Here is a 7,878-nt window from a genome sequence, read left to right on the forward strand (position 1 = left end):
GGTTGGTGGACAACAATCCATGGGGATTGGTTGTCCACGGGATAAGAATTTGAAATAAGGATTAAGGTGTGGTATCGTGTGTCAAGCGTTTGAACGTACTGAACATATGCCGAGAAATATGGTAAATCGGTAAGCCTAGTACCTGAGTGAACCTGCCCGCAGACTTTACCCCTCACGCGACCTGAGACGTGGTCTCCCATTCCGGTTATGGTGGGTACAAGTGCGGTCACTGCACGACGGCAGTCGGGGTCAGTGAGGCATTGTACGCCAAGGCGGTGAGCCCTGATCTGTTGCCAGGGAATCGATGGGGACGGTTGATGTGTGTGGGGACGGAGTGCCTCGCCACGTCGTGTGTTTAGGTTTACCTTGTAAGGTTTAAAAACTCGATTCGAATCGTCTGCTTCTCGCAGCTAATGAGACTGCTTGATCCATGCTGCTACATTGAGTAATAAGTGGAAATGAGTTGACTGGCAAAAAGGTTGATTGCTTAAAAATGTTTGATATCATGTATGAGTAGCTAGGTACTCATCTAGTTTAAAAAGGGTCATACTAAAACTTGAAAAGCTAAAACATGATTTTAGACTCAGCTAGTGCTTTTGGCAACCAAACCCCTCAGCCAAACAGCTGCATGTCTAGAGGTAGAGGAGTAGACTCCTCACACCGGGTAAGTCTAGCTGAGTATTAGTATACTCAGCCTTGCTTGTGGCACAATTTTTGCAGGTACTCCTTATGATGTTTTGTTGATGGTGTGACTTAGCATCCATCCCTGCCACCGGGATAGACGGTCGAGTGGGTTACTGCTTCCGCTTGAGAGGACCAGGAGGAGTAGCGTGGCCAGGCTTCGCCATGTTACTCGGTTTTCTCCGTTAGTTATTTCCGCTGCATTAAAATTTATGGTTATCATTTCTGAAACTCCGATAATGTAATCACTAATGATACTTATTAAATTTGTGGTATTATGTTTTATTGTATTTCTCTGTGCCTCACCTTCGAGTGAGCTAGTGGTATTCGATCCTGGATAAGTGGCTTTATCGGACTAGATCCGAGGGACTGACGGGTTATTCCTATTTAAGTGTGGTCTAGCCTCTAAGGTGGGACTTAGGCACTTAAGTTGGAATAATTCGGGCGGTTCCGCCACAATTTTTACCCGAAGCATGACGTAAGACATAGTCAGAAGCTTCAGAAGATGCTTCGGGAATAGATGTGGCGATTTTCTCAGATAAAATTTCTTCTGTAGATTCTTTTTCCGATTTTTTTTCAATTTCCAAGAATTCCCTCTTGGTACACTCTGAAAGACCAGTTTCAGTTTCTGCTTGATTTTTGGCAGCTTCGGCCTCAATTTGTGTTTTTGGAGCTTCGGCAGCTATCTTCGAAGTAGAGCTTGAAGGTTTTATCGTTTCCAGCACATTTAGCACGTTAACCATTCTTTTCCTCTTGGGAATTGTTGAAAGGTCTTTTGTGCCCTCGGCATTGGCATTGGTACCTCAACTCTTGCTGAAGGACTTAAAATTTCCAATGTCTTTGTCTCTTCAGCCCTCGGTTCTTCTATTTTTTCCATTTCCGGCATTACGGCCGGCTCTTCAATATTCTGAGGGGGAGTTGGCTCTTTTGCTTCGGTGGCCGAAGAGGTCTCACCGACAAACTCTGGCACTGTGGCCGGTTCAATATAGCGTGGCTGGTGCGTAAGAACCTTCATCTTTTTCCTCTTCGGCACTGGCTCATCAGGGACAGCTGAAGCAACTTCCTTCACAGAAGCCGTATCTTTTCTTTTTTGACCCCGTATTGGGTAACGGTAGTCAGGATAGACGAACCCAATGGCATCAAATACTCGGTTGAGTCTTTTCTTCTTTCGGCCTCCGAAGGCCGCAGATAGTGCGGTATCTTCTGCCTTCGAGTATGATCCAAGCAGTTCATCGCTTGTGGCCTCAATACATTTCAGCCAGTCATCATCTGGCTCGACGAACTTATCTCCATATCTGAAGGTATAATTTAACCTAACTAGTCCACCTTCGTCAGGTTTGCTGATGGCTTCCTTTGGCATTTCCCACTTTTCTACAAGTGGCCATACTCTGAAGGCAATGCGTTCCTAGATCAAATCCCTCGTCCTGATAAAAGAGCAAACTACACCGAAGGCTCTCCGGCATTCTTCGGCTGCTTCGTCAATATCCACCTTCGGTTTCCGAAAGCAAAAACGCTGCCAGATGGGGCGCATGATGATATCTTTAATATCTTCTCGCGTCTTCAAGTCGTTTTTCACATAGAACCATTCCTTCATCCAGTCCTCGGGCCATCTCTTCCGAAAAGTTGGCACGGGACAACTTGACCCAGAGCGGGCACCGAAGCTATAACAGCCAAAATTGTTATGATATTGCTCTTTACCCCATGGTTTCGTCTCATATAATAACTCATGCATACTGCAGAAACTTTTTGCATTTGACTCCAAACCTTGGCTCTTCACAGCCCATACGAAGATTCCCATCCTTATGATTGCTTCGGGAGTAATTTGATGAAGGCAGATTTCAAATATCTTCAAAACTTCTACCACGAAACTACTCAAAGAAAACCGAAGTCCAGCCTTGAAGAAACTTCGGAATATCACGACTTCATTTTCCTCGGGAGTAGGACAAGTTTTCTCTCCTTCATCAGTCCTCACAATAGATAAATCCCGAAAATATCTACCCCTCATATTGACAAGATGGCTTTGTTTAATGCTTGATTTTCCAAAAACTGCATGGCTTGGTCGCCAGGGTCGATCTTCGGAATCTTCACCACCACTTTCCACATCATAACTGTCACTATCACCAGTGTCTTCAGATAAACCCTCTAAAATCTCCTTAGTAATCTTCTCTGTGTTTGTCTTTGCTATTGATTCAAGAAAGCCGAGATTCATCTCCTCGGAAAGGCTCAGCTTCGACTCAGCGACAGCTTTCTTGTCTTCAGACATCTTTGAAAATGCTGAGAAAGTGCTCTCAAAGCCGAAGCTTAAAAATTTAAAAAAGCCAAACAAGTGTTGGTGCGCAGGAGCTAAAAATTGAGTAAGCAAGAGCAGATGGCAAGAAATCGTACCAAGTGGGCCCATGATGTGCTCTTATTTATACGCCTAGTGCGTTGAAAATTGGAAATTCCCGCTTGTCAGTGACTGTTGCTATTCTAGCAAAGGGAAGGTGTTTTTTCGGACCTTCAGCTCAGGGCCTTCGTCCATATCGCAATCTGAATTTATCATTCTAACAAATTAATATTGTGAGGGGCTACTGTTGGGGGCCTTCGGCTTCCGAAGGTCCTCAAAAATATGATTTAACAATGTTTCTGGAAGTATAAAGCATGAACAGGTACCTTCGGACTTGAATTGAAACCATAGCGTGAAGAAGCACGAAACAAGAACGAAGGATGGAACAGAGCCGAAGCTGTGCACAAGGAAGCTTCGGCATGATGGCAGAAAAGAGGAAACCGACTTAAAGAGGAAAAGACTATTTAGACCCCGATAGATTACTATAGAATTATTATCAAAAGCAAAGGGCCTGAATGTAATTTTGCATGGGCTGCGACCCGTGCCTATAAATAGATGAACAGTACTCCCGTACTGTTCACGCTGACTTGACATTCGCTTTTGCGTCATGCTTGTACCCTTGCTTTCCTTCGAGCCGAATGTACATTTATAATTTGTTATTGTTGATACAGTAACGCAAATGAAAATAAGTTGATAATAATGTTTAAAGTGTTTATGTTATTTTTCATATCTTGCATATGAATCCTTCTTCATTATTTATTGTGCTTATGAAGGTTTGTTCTTCATAACCTTCGTCCGGAATTCATTATATCCGAAGGGAGATAATGCTTCGAAGGACGAAGGACTTTAACATTTAACACTTTCTATGTTGCCTTGTTCTTAACTCGAAGCATTTGAGAACAAGTCCCCAACACCGTCGGGGGGTGGGATAGTCTTAGCGCTGTCTTTTGCTGTTGACAGCGTCGTCTTCAAAGGCCTCTTGGGGGGTGGTGTCCGCGAGGGCCTTGCCTTTCTTATCCACCAGAAGCGCTGCCTTCGCCGCGTCATCAATGGATGGGGCAGCCTTCGAATTAGCTCGCTTGGGGGCCATCGCGGGTCGTTTTTCATAGCACGAACGGTGGGCGCCAAATGTTGGGAACCTGCCTGCCTAGACAAGTTGATCCAACGGGGGAGTGGAAAGTGTGTTTGCAAAGTTTAGCACGGAATGCCAAAAGCTTCGTTAATCTCCTGTGTGCGGGCACTATACGGGGATATTTATAGGTACTCGAGGGGTCGCCTGTCCCTGTCAAAGACGTTTAGATCCTCGAGTACCCGGTTTATCCCCAGAATATTCCCACAAGGGGAGGTTACAGATAGTCATTAAGGTAAACCCTATTACAGACACGGCCCTTATCGCACTTGTCGTCGCGGGGCCCAACACTATGGGTCGAATCACACATGGGCCTCCCCCGGCGGTGAGGGCGCGTGAGGTCCGTAAACATCGGTAGGGCCTTCATCTTGTAACACGAGAGCGAAGGGGGTCGCACAGGTCTTCGTCCGGTCGGCGCCTTCGGCTTGTTCTGGTGTGTTCTGTGGATGTAGCCTTCGTCTGTGCGACGAGTAGACGAAGTCGTAGAGCGAAGGGTGGCGTGTTCGCCTTCGCCCCAACAATGACCAAGACCGAAGACCCCAACACAGGGAGCTTCGTCAAGACATCTCAATCAATGATGATGAATGGAACGGTGATTTTCACCATGGCAACTTTGCTTTTGATGAAGCTTCTCCCTTGGCAGCAGAATTGCAGGCTACCCCGTGGCCACTATCTTATAAGCCACCTCAGCTCTCCATGTATGATGGGCATTCAGACCCGAAGCAGTTTTTGATGAGCTACGAAGCAACCATATCCTCATATGGGGGCAACACTGTCGTCATGGCGAAGTCCTTCGTCATGGCAGTCAGGAGTGTGGCTCAAACATGGTATTCTTCTCTTCGGCCGGGGACAATTACGTCGTGGCAGAAGCTAAAAGACATGCTGGTCACTAGCTTCCAGGGTTTCCTAACAAAGCCACTTACTGCCCAAGCTTTGTTCTAGTGCACACAGGACCAGGAAGAGTACCTTCAGGCGTATGTCCGAAGGTTCCTGCGATTGAGAGCCCAGGCGCCTATAGTGCCCAATGAGAATGTCATTGAGGCCATGATCAAGGGGCTCAAACCAGGACCTAAGGCGCAATATTTTGCAAGGAAGCCGCCGCAAACTTTGGAGAAGCTTCTCCAGAAAATGGATGAGTACATCACAGCCGACAATGACTTTCGGCAAAGAAGGGAAGAAGCCTACAAATACTCTGAGATGGCCAGGGACTTCGGAGGAAGATTCCACCCTAGGCATGTCAGGTCAATCCATAATGCCAGCTCAAGTGACGACAGGGGAAACCACACTCAGAGGCAACAACACAGTTCTCAGGCCTCAGGAGCACAACAAAGCTCTTTCAGGCCACCGGCTCCAAGAGGCAGAGGGGGAGAAGCTTAGGATGAAGATATGGAGATCAGCCTAGGAAACTGTGTTGTCTGTTCTGCGGTGAAGATAAGGGGCATACCACAAGGACGTGCCAAGTTACAATTCAGAAGCAGAAAGAAATTGCCGAAGCTGAAGCACGGTAGAATCAGCCGAAGCAGGTTCTACATACCGCTTCGTGCTACTCTCCCTACATCCCGGAGTATGTAGGCAATCAACAGCCTACGACCTCTGTCGCTTCGGCAAGCCATTCTCAAGCTTCCTGGGCCCAGTTGCCACCACCACCACCCTTAGCACCTGCCTTGGTTCGCAGTCAACAGCCAGAAGGGCATCACCACACTCAGCAACAGCGTGACCTTCGGGAGGAGTCCGAAGCTCGCACAGTTAATAGCATTGTGCCTGAGTCGAAGCACATCTATTAAAGGTGCCACGGTGATTCAATTAAAGAATATCCTAACCTGGTGTATCTTTGTTTTTCCACCATTTTCATGAAAAACAATTCACCAAGGATTAATCTCCAACATGATGTAATAATATTGTGGACACACCATCGAGTGTGGAGCGCATCCCCTTAACAATGCTTCCGAAGCTACAAAGTCGTTCCTAAGGGAGTGCAGAGTAAGTTTTGAAGCTACAAAGTTGTTCCTAAGGGAGCGCAAAGTAAGTTCCGAACCTCAAAAGTCGTTCCTAAGGGAATGCAGAGCTAAGACGCCACCGAAATAAAAGGTGAAGAAGCTCCAAAGTCATTCATAAGGGGATGCAGAGCTTAAATGCCACCGAAATAAAAGGTGAAGAAGCTCCAAAGTCGTTCCTAATGGGATGCAGAGCTTAGCTCCAAAGTCGTTCCAAAGGGGATGCAGAGCTGAAATATCACCTAAGTAAAAGGTGAAGAGACTCAAAAGTCGTTCCTAAGGGAATGCAGAGTCTGGGTGTTTTTTCGTGTGGGTGTGTGTCTTTGGCACAAACATCATGCTGCATCATATCATCGCATCATATCGCATAAGCATTACATCATACATCATATTGCATCAACAACAAAGCTACGAAGAAGGAAAGATGCTTCTTTCAAAATATTTGATGAATGGAACAATGTGCTAAAGCACAAAGTGTACCTTCGGCACTCATAATTTTACATACCAAGAAAATCTTCGCCGACAACAATATTATATAACAGCCATGGCATAGAAGGGGTGATTTTTTCTTTGCGAAGCATGAAAAGAAGGGAATGTGTTTTTCACCGAAGGCTAAAAAATGGTATGTACACAACTTTCATGCGTCACAAAGAAATATATTATATTAATATACATGTGTGTTGTTTGACTCATACATAATATTATATTTTTTGTAGCAAAACAAGAATCTAGTCTTCTTTGTGTATTTTCTTGGCAGCCTCATTCAGTAGCTTGTCGACAACTTCGTCGACGATTGTATTAGCAACATTCATCACATCCAAAGCTTCTTTCATACTGGGGTCTGCCTCAGGGTTATATGGCTCCGGAGGTGGCGAAAGGCCAGCTGCAGCAAAAGTATATGATAATAAGGTTTCGAAGCTAGGAATGAATAACAAAGCAAAAAGGCGTTAAATAAAAATACCTATAATTAATGCACGTTCATCAGCTTCTTCAGCTTTCTTTGCTTCTACCCGGGCATCATGGGATTCTTTTTCATTTTTCTTTATTGCTTCACCGGCTATCTCGTGGCCGCCCTTCATCCAAACGTTGGAATAAAATTTTCCACCCATTACAGTAGCTTTGGCTGAAGGTTCCTTTGTATCATCTATGAAGAAGGTAACTTCTGCCTGGGCTGCAGCTTTAACATGTTCACAGCCAGCTTTCTCCAAAACTGCTGCAACCCCTCGAGCACCGGCAAAGGCACAGAAATCCCCATGGTCGTTAAGTATTTCGTCAAAAGCTTCAGCTTCTTCGTCGATCCATTCAATGACTCCTTCGGAATCGCCTCGAATAAACTTTTGCTCCGATGAGTATGCACCCACCTTTGCAAAACTATCTTTCAGTTTCTTTGCGCAATCCAAGGATTTCTCATAACATCTCTCTTTTGATTCACGAAGCTCATCCACATTCTTTTGCAATCTTGAACTAGTACATTCGCTTATTTTTTGCTTCGCTTTCGCTACTTCAAAATCCTCATTCATTTCGGCAAGCTTTTTCTTTAGGCCTTCAACTTCGGCTTTATGAGCTTCGGATTGTGCATTAAGTTTTGCTTCGCTGCTCTTCAGCCTATCCACTAAGGAAAGTAGTATTTTATCTTTTTCAAGGGCTTCGTTCCTTAGCGTGATAACTTCTGACCGAAGGTTCCCAAGGGCTATTTGGCAGTTTTCGTCTTCCGCATTCTTTTGTGCCCTTAAGGCCTTGTTTAGGAT

The sequence above is a fragment of the Zea mays genome, chromosome 7 (genome assembly GCF_902167145.1).
Source record: "Zea mays cultivar B73 chromosome 7, Zm-B73-REFERENCE-NAM-5.0, whole genome shotgun sequence".
Classification (NCBI taxonomy): domain Eukaryota; kingdom Viridiplantae; phylum Streptophyta; class Magnoliopsida; order Poales; family Poaceae; genus Zea; species Zea mays.